A 16455-nucleotide genomic window follows, 5' to 3' on the forward strand; every position below is an offset into this window, starting at 1 on the left:
TCTTTTACACCTCTAATGATTCTAGCCATCAGATTTGCTGCTATAAAATATTAGGGTTAAATTCTGCCTGGAAGACATGCACATCTAACTACTATATAACTCAGTGGGAATGCTGCATGCGTCAAGGAGAGCTCCGTTTGGCTTTCACTCAGTACCTTGTGAAGATTTGAGTCCCCGCCCCCACAATTCCAGGGTTTGATGGTTCATTTCTCTGAAGGGGGAAAATGTGTGATATTTACATGATTCAGGTTAACAAACCACAGGGATTTGTCGTTGTTTTTTTATTTGTGGTTTGAAGTTTGTTCGTTTTTTAAAAATCCCATAGGAATGACCACAACAGATAAGCAATTTCTGTACATGTAGACATGCAAAGTGCAAGTTTGTTTGCGAGCATTTAATTGAGAATCAGATTGTTGCTGATTCCTGCATGAGTAAAAAAGGAATCCTCTCCTCTTTGTGCACCTTCTGCAGTGCTGGGCCTTGGTGCACAAGTCACCCCAAAGCAAGGAGGAGGCAGCGCTATGGACCCAGCCCTTGTTCCCTTTCAACACCGGTCAGTAGAGTGGGTTGGCCACACAGGGGAGTGAGCCTCGTGAAGGCGTGTAACAGCAGTGTAACTTTCTGCGTGGTTGAGCTCCAGGATGCTAAGGCTTTGGTTAAAGCTCCAGTTGAGCCCTAAAAGATTAATTCTGTGGGATACCCCTTATACTGGGGGCAAACAGGAGTTAGAGTTGTGACTCACACAATTGACTTTTGGTTGGTCAGTCTGGTCATTGGTCTGCAAGGCCTGTCAGGAATTCATGGTGCTTTGCAGGGTTCATCTGTTGTTCGTTTGGTGCGTTGCAGACATGTAGATATATTGAACCCTGCCCTTTTTGCTGCTGATAACCATCTGGCAGAAGGGTTCCAGATAGAAATGCGAATCAGTTCCCAGTGCAAAAGAAATAAGACATAAAAGTACTAATACTATTAGATACCATGGGTGCTACCGTACCTTTAAGATGTAGTTTATGCTTAGCCTGTTTTGACTACTGTGGCTGGATGGTTACTATGCCACGTGACCCTGCTTCTGCTTCCCTTCCCACTTCCTTTTCTTCACTGCTGTTCTTTCATTTTGCAGTCTAGGGACTGGGGGAAGAGTAGGAGTGAAACAACTCAGAGTGGCTTCAGGCCAACTATCTGCAGTTTGGCTCCACACCAGGCCAATCAGCATACAAATCAGCTCCTTTCATTTATGCCAACCTACTTTATTAAAAAATCGAAACATCTTGTCTTGATTTTCCATTTTAAGCAGGCAAATTGATTTTATTAAACAACTCTGCAATCGGAAGGCTTCAGGGCTATCCTCTCACTATTACAGGTTACAGCTTAAGCCTTGCCACCAACTCACCCATTAGCACCATTGAAACATAAAGTAATAAAACAAATGTATAGTTTGAAATTTAGTGACATGGCTCCAAAGAATTGGAGAGAGAGGGGCAGGAGGAGCAAGAGCAGCTGCTTCTGGTTTATGCGATTGATCTCAAGAGGCAGCCTGTTCTGTAGTGAATTACATACTGGAACAGATGCCTACTGTAGATGGGGCATTACTAGTTCTTATAATGGGGATGTGATTTCAAATTTGCTTTGGACCCAGTGTTCTATATAATGATTACATCTCTTTTCCCAAAGCCCTAAGAAATTTGGGAGCCTCTAATCTAAGAGAGGATTAGTAAACTCACTTCATTAACTTTCTGTTCAAGTTGCCTTCCCCCCACTCTTTATTTGGTGGCAGTGTACTTACCATACATGCATATGTCTGTGGGTGGAAATCTGCAGACAAGACTCTTATCTGTTAGCACAAGCTATGGAATAAGCATGGAGGGGGTGAATTGTGTCTTCCATTTTTTTCACTGTGTAGAGCTTGCTTTTGAATATGGCTGACAGGAAAAAAAATATTCCCTAACATCTGCCATCTGCCTAATGGAGATGGCATGGTCCAGTTGATGGGACTCTGCAGAGATGGGAGACCTGTGTTCTGTTCCTAGCTCGGTCATTGACTTGCTGTGTGACCTCAAGAAAGTCACATAGGTTGACTTTTTTTGTTGTTTTTTTTTTGCTCAAAAGCGCCTACTAATTTTGGGTACCTCCGATTTTGGGTGCTCAGCCTGAGACACCTGTGGTATGATTTTCATAGGTGCTGAACTCTTGTAGCTCCCAGTTCATTTAGTTGCAACTGTGGATGCTCAGTGCCTCTGAAAATCAGATCCTATTGATGTTTCAAGTTGGACTCTCAAAAATTGAGGCAGCCAAAATCAGCTGGCACATAACAAAATTTTGGCTTAAATTCTCTGTTTCTCAATTTCCCCATATGTAAAATTGGGATAATGATCCCCATCTTTTGAAAAGTGCTTTGAGCTGAACAGATGAAAAGTGCTATATAAATGCTAAGTAGCATTATTATATGGATGCAGAATCACACTATTCTCCATAGTTTAAAATTACCCTTGGCACAAGACTGTAGCAGTAGATTATCTCATTTTTGGAAGGGTGGAAAGATTCTGTGGGTTCCTCCTATTTTGTGCCTTTCCCATACTTTCCACTAACCAGATAGGGCCTACATTGCAAAAATTCTCCCTGCAGCCCATGTCTAGATGCCACGTCCTTTGGAACATATCAGAGTAACTTTATGCATTAGCTGGTATTGGTCTCTTGAGATCTGCACTGGGACAGATTAGAGGTTTGTCTACATGGCCCTGCAGTTCGGACTACAGGGGTATGAACTGCAGTGCACACTAACCTACTGTGCTGTAATTCCCCTTTGTGGATGCGGCTGGTGCGAACTAAAAATTCCCCAGTTCATGTTAACATAATTCTCTTTCAAACAGGACTAGTTCACACAAATTAGGTACATTTTAGTTTGTGTCAGTGGCATCCACAAGGGTGAGTTACAGCACAGGACAGTGGTGCATGCTGCAATGCACAACTGGGTAGTCCAAACTGTGGGGCCATGTAGACATAGCCAGCAACTAAAGCATAGTCCAGATTGACTAATAATACTGAGCCGCAGATCTCTCTGCACATTTCAGAGTTGAAGGGAGAGGATAAGGTGAAGCAATAAACATGGAGACCTGTCTTCAAAAACCCAGCAACTCAAAACTGCTCATGTGTTTTTCAGGGCAGGTAGTAAAATGGCAATAATACTACTAATAATAAATGATAATTAGGGGATGGGAGTCAGAAAATTTGGGATTGTCTTTAGAATGTAAGGTTTAGAGCCGGCAAACCATTCTATCCTGGCTGACCTGGGAGGCGCTTTCTCTTCCCAGGGGCTCAGGGTGCTGCTTCTGGATGACAATGCATTATTATTGGCAGAGTGCTTTTCTGAATATATCTTTCACTTTTTTCTGGCATTTATCATGGAAATTATGGATTGCTTTATTTGCTAGATGAAGACATTATTTACAATACAGTGCGTATGCAGCATAGCTTCAGCAAACAGCCTACTGTAAATGAAATGGACATCAATCCTTTGTGGATGCTGACAATGTGGAACAGCACGTTTTCTTTGCAGGGTGGGGAACGTTAGTTTTATCCTTTTCCAACATGGACAGAGTTCTCCAGCGGCTTATAAAATTTAATGCCACTTCTTATTGTTTTTATTGTCTTTGATGCTAAAGTGGCACAAAATTATGCACATAAAAATTAGCTACTATGTTTCAGATATTCTGTAATTTTATGAGGATGTAAATCTGTGAAATACAAATTTTGCCTTTTTTTGATCAACAAGTTGTTCGGGAAGCAACCCTGAATTTCTTTCAATAAGTAAGTAGTTATGGAACTGTTTGAACAAACAATTTTTAGACTAATTTTCATGAACTATCGGCTTTGGTTTTTTGTTATTCACTTTTTGTCGTGTGTGATTCATTACCTCACTCACATAGTATGGTCTAGGCTTTCATATTAGAGGACTAAAACATTTTAAGTAGCAAATTGTGAATACCACACTTTGATATGAATTTTCAGGCTGCAGTGAGATGCTGTGGTGATGGGAATCATGATGGTATCTAAATAGAAAGCATTATGCTGGATTCACAAACAGTTGCATGAATATCCAATATTTGTTTGAATATTCACAAATGTCAAATAATAGCAAATGAAATTCAGCCCTGTTAGTCACAAATTGTTTTTATAATTATCCTAAGGACCAGTAAAATTGCAGTCCCCCTAAGAGTTCCTCCATTTTATTTACACTGCATTATGCAACTACATGCTCTAAAAGCTAGAAAAATACTAATCTGTTTTGTGGCCATTATAAAGAGGTATTTGGCTATTTTTAAAGCCTTCTCTGTATTGTATTGCCTTGGTATTGCAGCTGGACAGATTTGTTTAAAAGCTTTATGTGGTGCTCCTTACCAAATTAATCACCTCCTATCGATTAATGAATTAATCATCACAATGCCGCTCTGTTCTTCTATTGTCACCCCCATTTTATAGATGGGAAGCTGAGGCATGGAAAGACAGTGACTTTCTAAAAGTCTCACACACCGTTTGTGGCAGAGCTGGGAACAGAGCCAAAATTTCCTTTATCCAAATGAGTTTTTTAATTTTATTATTTATTATTAGTATCCTCCCTCCCCCCATGGAATGTTCCGTTAGTTCGTTGTTTAAATTAATACATTTTGAAACTCTTACAAAATTCCCCCAGTGGGAAATACTTTTTCTTGCTCATGTAATGTTTGGCATTGCAAGGATCCAGATCTATTTCTGGTAACATTACAGATTCTGGTAGTGCATTTCTAACATGCAGATGCATATATATTCTCACAACACATTTTCTCACACTGGCTTTGCATACCCATGTAGCCACACTTACTGTGCACTTACAGACTTCCTACATACATGCACACTTTTACATGCAGGACATGCACACTTTTACATGCAGGACATACACACAAAAATGATTAAAGGTCTAGAAAACCTAACCTATGGGGGAAGATTGAAAACATTGGGTTTGTTTAGTCTGGAGAAGAGAAGACTGAGAGGGTACATAACAGTTTTCAAGTAGATAAAAGGTTGTTACACGGAGGGAGAAAAATTGTTCTCCTTCACCTCTGAGGATAGGACAAAAAGCAAAGGACTTAAATTGCAGCAAGGACGGTTTAGTTTGGACATTAGGAAAAACTTCTTAACTGTCAGGGTAGTTAAGCAGTGGAATAAATTGCCTAGGGAGGTTGTGGAATCTCCATCATTGGAGATTTTTAAGAGCAGATTATACAAACACTTGTCAGGGATGGTCTAGATAATACTTTGTCCTATTATGAGTGCAGGAGACTGGATCAGATGACCTCTCGAGGTCCCTTCCAGTCCTATGATTCTTTGATTCACATTGGCAGTTACTTTAAAATAATGTCTGATTTCAGTGGTACTACTCACCATGAATAAAGCTTTGCAGGACTGGGTTATTTAGTAGAACTTAAGCTGTCAGTTAAATTTAGTGTTTTGTTTATGTAGTTTCCTTCTTAAGTAGTAATGAAGCTTCCCTACCTCATGTGCCCCTGTACAACTTCATTTTATATATTTCTGAGTGAATTTAGTGCTCATGAAAGGACACTTGTAAAATTCTGTAAAGTGTAGGCAGATGCTGTGCAAGATTTCCTCTCTCTATTCCACAGTATCACTCAGATTTGACCTGCAGGCTTGCTGACCCAATGCTGATTTTCTTTTGACCAGAGATTACCATTTCTGTCAGCTGAATGGTGTTTTTGATATATACAAATGGTCATTAGCATGGAGATCAGCAAACTCATTTTCATTTGTGTGACCTGAGTCATAATTTCAACTCCAGGTCTCCAGAAATGAGAATCTCATAAACTAACCCACTCTGTAACCTAGCAAAAGCTACTGATTACAAATATGCTTCAGCACTAGGGACATTATGCAGCTATTCTACAATAAGAAAAAAATAAAGAGATTTTTGGTTTGCTTTTGTTGTTGTCCATTTATAATTTTTTTCTTTTTTCTTTTGTAGTTTTTGTAGCTACTACTCTGGCTTTGTCAAATTTCATTTCTAGTAATTTTCTTCCAGCATGCGTTGGGATGGAGGAATATGATGTAGTGAACAACTGGTGGGGACAGAGTTAAATACTCATTAATTGTTTGAGCGTGTGGCTTCAGAAGGAATAACTAACTGGTCAAAAGGAGTGGCAAAGGTAGGAACAACATGACATGAAATGAAATGTCAAGAATTATTAGTATAGTCTTTGAAAGAGTAAGTGTGTGCTTATTGCTTGAAAGGTTTGTCTTATGATCATGTTACATAAAGTCAGAGGGTTACAAGTTATACAATATCCTCTAGTTTGGGAAATAGGCACTAAAACTGTCCAATTTTGGGGGAATGTGAATTTAGTGTTGGTGGATCATCTTGAATTGACAACCCTGTCTACAGTGCAGGTACACCATAAACAGCAGAAGTTCAAATTTCACCACATTGCCCCATCAATATGTCTTATTGTTGACCAGATGGAAACACCTCTAGTGGTTAGCGGGTAATATGGTCTCTCTGAAATTTTGTTGTTGTGGTTGTGTTGGAACATCCAGTAGGAACAGGAATGAAATCCACCAAATTCATTTCAAACATGCCACCGAATAACGTGGATTGTAACACTTTGATTGTTATTGAACTGGACTGAATTTGAACTGGTGATATGCATGGTAAGAGAGATGAATTCCAAGCCCTTCAGCCATCCATTTCTCTCCATTTTATGTTAGCTTTTAGATCTAGACTCTGTGCAACCTGTAAACTGTAATGTTTTGTGTCATGTTTTAGGTCACAGAAGCTTGTTTTTATTTCCATTTTCTCATTCTGACTGTAAAGCAAGACTGCCTAGTACAAATTAAGTCACTCTCTAGACAGAAGTGGTCAGGGGGGTTTAGTGTAGAAGTACTCCTTGAAATTAGTGAACTAATGAGAATAGTGCACATTTTGTTACATAAGCTTTATATTGATTAGAATAGCTACAGAAGGCAGATTCCATTCTCTACAGTTAAATGAGACTTACCCTCTATAGTCTCTGCAAAGGCTATTTTGGCACTGACAGCATAGCCATATTTTCTACCTCTGGAACAGGTGATTTCCCTCCATACTTTTGCCCTATTTTTTCAGTACTCTCCCTAAAGATGACAAAGCCCTCCAGAACCTCTGTCTAACTATGAAAAACTACTTTTGATAACACATATTTACAAAATAGTCAACCGCTGTGCATATTAAATCCTAGCAATCCTATCCTACAGCCAGATTTGGGTCAAAACATACTTTCACAGGGCACCATTTATTGGAGTTTATTAAATATTACTGCAGAGCAGGATAATTAGAGAACTCTTCTAGTTCAGACTCATTAGGCCAGAAATATTCATGGTTTAACTCTATTGACTGAACTCAATATTTTAACTTAAACCATCTCACACCCACTTGTCAGTGGATTTTATTGCTATATCCTTTACATCTGACCCTTTGGCACGTAGGTTATGCCTACCTAGAGTCTGTTAAACTCACTTTCTGATGTCTAACATACACTGCCTTTATATATCACCTCTGAATTTGTCCCAGTAATGCTTTTAGTCATCAGTTTAGTAAAGAATTCAGAGAGAAAGGGCAAGTTACATGGGTGTTTACTAACAAGGTTTTTTTTATGATGAGGCCTCTGAGTTTATGGCATTCTTTACCAGTTACTGTATGCTTTATCTTCCAGCAAACGCTTACTTATGAAAATAATTGCTTAAGTTAAAGGAAAGTAAAAAGTTCATTAACAAACTATACCTTCTGATAGTTTTGCTATCATAAAACCTCAGACAAAAAATGCCAAATTGTTTGTGTGTGTATATAAGAAGGTGTTCGTTCTTCAATCCTTCAGCCATTTTCTTTGATAAATACATTTATCCATTTGTGTTTTTCAGCAAGTGCTATCTTAGGTTCCCCATTTTCCGATACTGCAATATATGTTGTAGAACAGCAGCAATAGGACATTTTAAAAATATTAATCATAAGTAGGGTGTTTTTTGTATTCATTGTTTTAAACATTTTGCACTTGGAATCAGGAGGTGCCCCTCTGAGGGAAAAAAAAGGAGGTAAAGGAATACTAGAGGCTGGGAAAATAGAATACAGAGAAGAAAAGAAGGTAGCAAACCATGAGGAAAAATATTTCATTATTAATAATTATAATTATTACAATTAATAATCTGACTTCAGCACTTGGTGCTTTAAGAAAAACACCAAATACAATGAGACTCAAGATAAAACTGTGAGATTTGCAGTTGGTATTTCAGTGCAGCATATGGTATTTGGAATTGTCCTTCAATATAGCCTTCCAACTGATAGTGAATAACAACCCTATTTTATCCACTTTGTTAGGCCACTGAACAGTATTTCCTTGACACAGGGCTTTAATTCATCTTCGTCTGCTTTGCTGCTGCTTTTTTAGTTTAAGTTTTGCGCATGCTTTTGAAATACCTGGTAGTGTCACTGCTGGTTTTCAGCATAATATCTTTGGGAAACAAAGAACAGTATGAACCTGTTTGGGCCCCACATTTGGCTTAAGTGAAAGTTGTTAGAATCTGGAGAGGAATGCCCTCTAGACATTTTATCCATTGTAGTGGGGGGGGGGTAGGGGAGGAGAAAAGAAAAAAAAAAAACAAAACCCCACAATAAACCATGTTTCCAGTTTCTTTCTGTGAAATTAAAAACAAACCTGTATAACAGCCACTATCCCTTATAGTTTGCTGCAGCTGTATCCATGGTAGGAAGACAATATGATAACAAACCAACAGCTAATCCAGACCTTCATTAACGTCATGGTGGTGCTGCATGCAAGTAAGGAATGGGGTGAGCCAAGAGTATAGTACTGAACATCCACCGGTATACGGGACCAAAAGATGAAAATGGGGATGAAAATGAGTTGCACTAGTTAATTTATTGTTATTGGCACGTTATGCACAGTGACTTGCAATTTAAAAATAAATCATATCCTATATCATAATGTCAAAATAATGCCTACCTGTGTCTTGGCCTGTCTGCCGTAGAATTGCATCTTCAGATGTTGAGGTAATTGCTGTTTCTCCTACAAATATCCATATTCACATATCAGTAAATGTATTTAAGCATGAACAAGAGTATTTCCTGTTCACTATTGATAATTCTCTGTTCCTTACTTGCTATTCATTATCCTGCTGTCATCCAACAGGGGAGCAGAAACAATACCGTGTGACTTAGGTGACCAGTCAGACACTTGGAATAGCGAATAAATGAAGGGAGCAGTTCATGAGCAACCCACAAGCTGAAATTTGTTTGCATAAACTGTTTGGCCAGTGTTTATGCGTAATGAACATACTTATAAAATCAGGATGGATTCATAAATTATTTATGAAGAGAAAAATGGACTGAATTTTTCAGATTAATTATTTGCAGCAGGTAATTCAACCAGCTCTACTTTTAAGTGGCCCATTAACTTTTGTGTTTATCATGTTATTTGAGTCCACACCTGTAATGGTATTCTTACTGAATATACATTCATACAAGGGGGCAGATTAATGGATCTTCTGTAAACCGTACTCATTAATGATCAAGATTCCTATTGTGGAGTGCAACATATGTCAAAATATTCTCCGTGCAGAAAATTAGCTAAATGAAAATACTCTCTTCCCTTGTGGAAACTGTTTATTTTTATTTATTTATTTTTTTTTTACGATCAGAGCAACCTCCTTTCCATTACAGAATATTTTTTCTCAAATGAGACTCATTTACAAATACCTCAGCAAGAAAACAGCTGAACTATCACTAAATGTCCGTCAGACTCTCCAAATAGGTCATTGCCAGGCTAGCGAGTTTCTTGGTTGGTTAAGCATCCTCATTTTCATTTCAAGATGCCACGTAAAGCATTCAACTGCCAGGCAGCAATTAGAATTTAATCAGGTCTTAAGGCTGAAATATTTGTCAGCACTGATGGAGAGGAGTCAGTTAGTGTTTAGTTTTGAGGTTCAGCATCATCCTTGCTACACAGCAGTTGAAGAGTTCCAGCTCATTAGCATGCAGGGCCATTGCCTGAACAGCCTTTCCATTGCTTTATCTCAGATGGCTCTTTTTATCACCAGGAATGATTAGTGTATTTACAAAGAGACTCTTCAGAAATCTTTCTCAAGTATAAATTGTCCATTATTGGATTTTTTTGGATCATTCATTTTTGGTTTGTGTGGATGTCAGTAGCATTTTTTAGATGTTAGTGGAATTTTGCATTTTTGAAACTATTATTAACCAATTTCAACTTTGGGACGGAGCCATGCCTCTGGGATCAAAACCAGCTCCTGCTATGATAGCTTAGAAATGTACAGAAATGGAACTGATGTTGCAACACAGTGTATTTTCCCTTCCAGGAAAACAAAATTACATTGTCTTTTCTTTGAAATGAGGAGGGGAAGCTGCATGTGTGACAGAAAGAAAACAGCAAAATCCCTTCCATCCCCCTCCCCCCCGTCACAGCACAGTTTAAAAGGAGGGGGAAGATACTGAATAAGCAGTTCAACAGAAAACGCTTAAATGATGCACATGCTTGAGTTTTGTGTGTGCTAGAGCCTATAACAATGCTAACTGAGTAAAATAACCGAAGGCACAGCTGCTTTATTCCAAATCCTTGCTGATTCGTGCTATATTATGGAACTTCAACAGTTGGTCTGTGCTCATAAAGGACATTTGAATAGATGTTTCTAATTTCCACTGGCAGTGCATCGCTGGATTTTGACCTCCTGAAAATAAGTCTTCAGAGGGGAGATAATGTGAACATGGTCTTTTAATTCCCAGTCTACGTATGTTTTGGCTGAGCTGAATGGAAGAAATTGGAATAGATCAAAACAAACAAAAAGCAAGTTCATTAGTTTTTTCCACCTAGTAAAAATGCTTGTTAAAATCTTTTGGGTTTCTCTGTTTGACGATTGAATCCCACGATGCACAATAAATACAATATATTAATGAACATACCCCTCTTGTGGGAGGGCTTTGATAGACCTGAGGTACTTCAAATCATCCATTTGAATGGATACAGCCTTCAGCTGTAACCCCTTATGAGTAAGGGGGTGAGTGGGTCAGCTCTGGATAAAGCTGTCCTGCTTATTATCCTGGAGGGTTTTTGAAGGGAAAGACTAGCACTACTTCTAATCCCTCCTGAGCACCACAGAATTTCAAGTTTCAGAGTAACAGCTGTGTTAGTCTGTATTCGCAAAAAGAAAAGGAGTACTTGTGGCACCTTGGAGACTAACCAATTTATTTGAGCATGAGCTTTTGTGAGCTACAGCTCACCATGTCCCTAGCCACAGAAAAGGAATTGCCACAATCATCCTGGTCATAATGTTTGTTGTGACTTCAGTGAGTTGTGCAGAGGTGGAGAATGTAGTAAACCCACATTGCTGTGGGGTGGGTAGGTAGGAAAATGTATGTAACAGGTAGCATGATCTAAGACCCTGCATAGGTCTCAAGGTTTTGCTGTTGGTGCTCCCTGCTAACAAGAGGTAGAACCCTGCTTAGAGCTTCAGAGTAAATTCTGCTACTTCACGGCAGCTTCTCCACCAGGATATACCGGTGGGCGTGACCCACTTATCAAAGAGAACTGGGGACAGTCAGGGAGGTCTTGTCAGGAAACGCCAGGCTTGTGAAGAAAGTTTGGGCTGAGGTTTATGGTCTGTTGTTGTTTGAGATACCAGTTAGGCCAACCCCCAATAAGGGGAAGTGTGGCCTTATACAGCATATGTGGATTTTATCTGAGCTGAGGGGGAATGCTTCACCTGTTCACACATCTGCTTATATCAAGTTAGCATTAGGTCCATTTTGCTTAACACGTCACCACACAGCCCTCACTGAATTGAAATGTTAAAGGGCTAGGGAGGACGTTTGTTTTTAGAAGTTACAATGACTTTCGTTTAAGGCTTTCCCAATCTTTTTTATGTTGTTACCCCACACTGAGCTGCTCCCAATTGGTCGTCTTCAGAATCTTGTGTGCCAGTTCCCAGCGTGCTTCACGGGAGGTGCTGAGAGAAATGGCATGATGTGCCGCACTGAAAGCCCCATTGCTCAGTATGTTTAAATTAGACTTGAGGAAACGCTATCTCATTTACAAGATTAAATGATTTTTCATTGGCAGGGGGATGGACTGGATGAGTTATTAGGTCTTTCCTATCTGAAATCATTTATATACCAGGTGATTTGATATCTGAGACACCCAACTTATAAACTGATAGAAAAGTAGGGCCTTGAGATGACATCTAGTCCATCCCCCTGTGCTGAGGCAGGACCAAGTACCTTGAAATCCTCCAGTGACAGGGATGCCACAACCTCCCTTGGTACCTATTCCCACCCTTAAATATCTTTTGTAGTTCGTTTTTTTCCTAATACCTAACTTTCTGCTTATTACGTTGATTATGTCTTTCCTACCCTCAAGAGACCTGAAGAACAATTGATCACAGCCCTCTTTATAACAGCCCTTAATATATTTGAAGATTGTTATCAGGTTCCCCTTTGGTCTTCTTTTCTCAGGACTGAACATGCCCAGTTCTTTCAGCCTTTCCTCATAGGTCATGTTTTCTAACCCTCTTAGCATCTTTGTTACTCTCCTCTGGACTTTCTCCAGTTTGTCCACATCTTTCTTAAAGTGTGGCACCCAAAAATTGGACACAGTACTCCAGCTGATGCCTCCCCAATCCAAATAGACCAGAACTTGAAGCCATTGAATTGCGATGTTGAGAGGAGTGACACTGCTGGACCACATGCAGAATGATGTCATCAGGAGTGAGACCAAGATCTGCAGTATTAGAGACAAGCTACTAGAGAGGAGGCTGAGATGGCATGGGCATGTACAAAGGATGGATGCAGGGAATGCTGTTAGGCATTTGAGATTACAGTCTGCATGTGGAGAATGAGAAGGCAGTCAAATTGTGTAGAGACTGTGTACAGGAGACTGGAGTGGATAAGGAGGGTGTTGGTCCAGAAAGCCTTGAAAAGACTGATCCAGTAACCGGACCCCCACTAGCTGGTAAAAGGGAAAGAAGTAGTTGTTGATTGCCCATATTACATATAGAAGAAGTGTTCATAAGCACAGTGGTCTTGATGATTATCAGGATGTGGGAAAATATAAAGGTAATATCTTGGTCTCATTGAACTCAATGGGAGTTTTGCCATTAATGTCATTGGGGCCAGGATTCACTCAAAGTGAGCAGGAAGAGCAAAAGAGTGGGAGACTTTTCCAAAGAATCCTGTAATTCTCAGGGGATGAAAGTGAGAAAGCCAGTACAAGTCGTCTTTTAAGAGCTTAACAGGGATGTAAGTGCTGAATGGGACTTGTGCTGGCTTTCTGCAATGGTGGGAAGGGGGAATTTCACCCACAATGTTACCATTTAAATTAAAATACAACAGTATAAATTTCAGTCAATAGAAATGAAAAGTGTAACTTACAGCATTATTAACTATTACGGAAAAGAAAATACATAATTACAAATGTTACTAATACCTTGGAATTATAAAGGGAGAGGGGAAAAAAACCTCTAGTCAACTCTAAGAAAATATTCCTTTATGCATATTGGCATAAAAATACACTTTCAAAAACAGAGTACTAGCTACTGCCATATGTGGCATACAATATTTTAAGCCATCATTGTTGGCCCATATAACTAGTCAGTAAATCATGATCAGAACCAACACCATTGTTTACTTAGCAATTCATCCTTATTGACCATTTGAGCTGATAAAAAGGCTAAACATCATCACAGTCCAAAAATATGTTTTCTTTTTACCTTTGATTAGCATAACTTTGGCAAGGAATAATACAGATAGATTCTAACCAAAAGACAGAAATTCTGGATGAAAAGTGTCTTCCTTCATACTGGTTAGTTTTGCTAATGTCTGGAAATATAAAAACCTTCTTCTTCTGAAAATGAATGTTTCCTTTTTCCCTTCTAGATAATTGACAATTCACACTCTCTCTCCCACAATGACGCTAAGATAATGGTTACAATTCTTGTACACACAGAAGAATCAGATGGAGAAGCATTTAAGGAAAAACCTGAGAGGAATTTGAAAGATGAATAGGAGGCTTAAATTTAGCAATAGAATTTAACAGAGAACAAAAAGTTCAACCCCTGCTAATGCCTCAGTGAAAGAGCCTAATATTGAAGATTTTACGAAATTCTCCATTACTTCCCCCGTTTCTATGTAATTTAGTCAAGTGTTGTCCTTTATTAAAATGCCAGTTGAAAGACCAAGTTCTCCCACGTGCTTCTATGATGATTTTGATGGAGTAAGGGGTGGAGAATGGGACTCAGAGTTTTGGTGCTTTTGTCCTGGTTTGTAAATCAAGAATCGTATCCACAAATTCCTTAATTTTGTTTTCCTTCTCCCCCCCCCCCCCCAAATTTATCCTTTCCAAATTAACTACTTTGGGAGAAACTACATCCAAGTTGAAAACTGTTGACCCTTGACTGGTACTCAAAGTAGTTTTTCTAAGAAATGTCTGATCGAACTCCTATAGCAGACTGTTGGGAACAGGTCCTTTCTGTCTGTAGCTTCCATTTCAATGGCTGTGAATGGAGGGAGAATGCATAGGACTGAGACATCAAGGAAACCCTCCCACCCATGTCCAGAGTCCTCTTTGGAATAATGGGAGCAACAATTACTACTAATATGGGAGAGATTTTCAAAAGCATTTAGTGCCGGACTAACTCTGCTCCCACAGAATTCAGTGGCAGTTCTACCCTGAATTCAGTGAGAGCAGAGGTAGGCCATCATCGAGCACTTTTGAAATTCCCACTTACAGTCATTGGGGAAGTGGCGTGATAACTCCCTTTGTTGGAAGCCAACACAGAGACAGTCTACTTGCCTCCCTCTTTATTCACTGATGTCTCTTTAAAAAAGAGAGTATCAAAAGGGGAAGGGTGGGGCAATACAAATGTGCAAAAGCACTAACAAATTGCTGTGATCACATCTGCATCCATGTCCACTCCACTGGTGGGAGATACCCTCATATCACTGATACACATTTTCCAGTTGCCCTAAACTTCTTTTCCTTTGGATCCTTTCTTTAAAAAGGGATATCACTGAACAAAAGGGAGGCAGACATTCCGTTTAAATCACTAAAATATAAAGCACATAGAATTAAAATGAGCAAAGGTAAACAATTGACATGTTTATTACTAAAGCTCCCACACAGGTTTGTACTGTGATGAATAAAGACCCCGAATATGTATATATCATGTGACAAGGAGGATTGGGGGAGGGGGCCTTTACCTCACTTCTTCCAGCATGGCCTCAGCATCATGAGGCTAGAGGACTAAGACTGATGGGAAAAGCCTTGTTTGAGTGGTGATAACAGCAAGGAGGGAAAAGCAGGCTTTGTCTCCCTTAAGCATTTTAGGATGTGGGTGACGCAGAGCCTCTGTCTCAGTGGTAGCAGAGAGAGTGATGGTGAAGGCTTATGTTCAACAATTAATTAGACAGACATTTGGTACTGCTGTGAATAAATGATTCAGAAGTAGCTAATGATCTTAAGAGATTACTTTTCCACCGTTTATTGTCATCAGATGCATTTGGGTGGGTTAATACTTTGTGCTCAAGAAAGCACAATGTGATTCAGTCGGTGGCAGCCCAGGAAAGTAAGATTCAAACCCCACAATTTGCAACATTGAGTTTCATGATCCTAAAATGCAGTGCAAACCGAAACAGAGAAATGGAACTTGATATAGGTTCCAATTACCAGCTCTATAAAACATAAACTTTTCCATACTTCATGCCTTACGTGAAAACAAGCAATCATTTTAACTTTCTCATGCACATATATGATATGGGAATGAGTAGGAGACAGGTAGGATGGAGTACTTTTACCTTACTTGGTTAGCTACCAACCTTAAGCCTACAGTAATTTATCAGGATGGACATCTTTCACAAAAGCAACATAATTCAGATTCTGTTCTATATAGATTCATATTCCAAGGCTTATCACTATAGTATCTGCATACCTTCCAGTAATGTGTTAGGCAATGTGACTAGCATCTGTCATGTGTTGTTTGTTCTCTCATTTTCTCACCAGGGCAGAAGTGTGTGCAACAGTGTGTCTTGTTTTTGTTGGTTTTTTTTTTTTTTTTAAATTTGCTATGCGTGTGTGTTAGAGAAGATAATGTCAAATAAATGTGCCAACGTGGCGATTAATGACCACGTTGATTAATGACTACTGCACTGGCCTCACTGTACTTAATTTTGGAACTCAGTGGTGCATGATACTGTCTCTTATCCTTCTAAATCTTGAATCAGCGAATTAGATCAGCTTAACCTATCTCTCATCAAAAAGTTCTCAAACTTTGCAAACAAAATATGCCAAAGGGATCTTTGGCCCAGATTAAGGACTCAGAATCATAAATCTAAAACTACTTAGGAAATGATTCATGGCCTTG

The sequence above is a fragment of the Lepidochelys olivacea genome, assembly GCF_965140295.1.
Source record: "Lepidochelys olivacea isolate rLepOli2 genome assembly, chromosome: 5".
NCBI classification, from domain to species: domain Eukaryota; kingdom Metazoa; phylum Chordata; order Testudines; family Cheloniidae; genus Lepidochelys; species Lepidochelys olivacea.